General features: G+C 43.8%; 1 non-coding gene across 1 annotated transcript; it reads right to left on the bottom strand.

The window, feature by feature from the left end:
* Window positions 1–615: 615 nt before the first annotated feature.
* On the bottom strand, window positions 616–717 carry LOC115063793. Its single transcript, XR_003843652.1, has one exon. It is a non-coding gene; the product is annotated as a U6 spliceosomal RNA (small nuclear RNA).
* Window positions 718–960: the final 243 nt, after the last annotated feature.

Raw genomic sequence — 960 nt, forward strand, 5'->3', positions numbered from 1 at the left:
GGCTCTATTCTCTGAGTTAGGTGGGTAAGAAAATTCAGGAAGATGAAGTGCTAAGCTATATGCGGTTGGCACACGATTGTAATCTCAGCTCTGGGGAGAGAGAGAACTCAGAATCCCGCGTTTGATGACAACTTGAGCTATACAGTGAGGCTATGTCTTTTTTTTTTTTTTTTCCTTTTTTATTATTATTTTCTTTATTTACATTTCAAATGCTATCTGGAAAGTTCCCTATACCCCCCCACACCCCTACTCCCCTACCCACCCACTCCCACTACTTGGCCCAGGCCTTCCCTTGTGCTGGGTCATATAAAGTTTGCAAGACCAAGGGGCCTCTATTCCCACTGATGGCCGATTAGGTCATCTTCTGCTACATATGCAGCNAGAAACACAAACCCNGGGGGTACTGGTTAGTTCCTGTTGTTGTTCCACCTACAGGGTTGCAGCCCCCTTTAGGTACTTGGGTACTTTCTCTAGTTCCTCCATTGGGGACCCTGTGTTCCATCCAGTAGCTGGCTGTGAGCATCCATTTCGGTGTTNACCAGGCACTGGCATAGCCTCACAAGAGGCCACAATATCAGGGTCCCTTCAGCAGTATCTTGCTGGCATGAGCATTAAAAAAATATGGAACGCTTCACGAATTTGCGTGTCATCCTTGCGCAGGGGCCATGCTAATCTTCTCTGTATCGTTCCAATTTTAGTATATGTGCTGCCGAGCACGAGGCTATGTCTTAATAAGCCACTTTGGGTCCAATATTTTAAAGGGGATCATGGATTTTCCTAAAAAAAAAAAAAAAAAAAAAGACAGTGTATCCCAAGGTAAAAAGTGAAAGCACCTTTTAGAATATTTTTCCCTTTACTTCTGTAGTAAATGCAAGGAACAGTCTCTGTATTTCAAGATCATTATCCATTGGTAGCCATTCCCACAAAATGCTTATTCACCCACGGTCGATCCTAAAGATG

This window comes from Mus pahari, chromosome 3, assembly GCF_900095145.1.
Source record: "Mus pahari chromosome 3, PAHARI_EIJ_v1.1, whole genome shotgun sequence".
Taxonomy (NCBI): domain Eukaryota; kingdom Metazoa; phylum Chordata; class Mammalia; order Rodentia; family Muridae; genus Mus; species Mus pahari.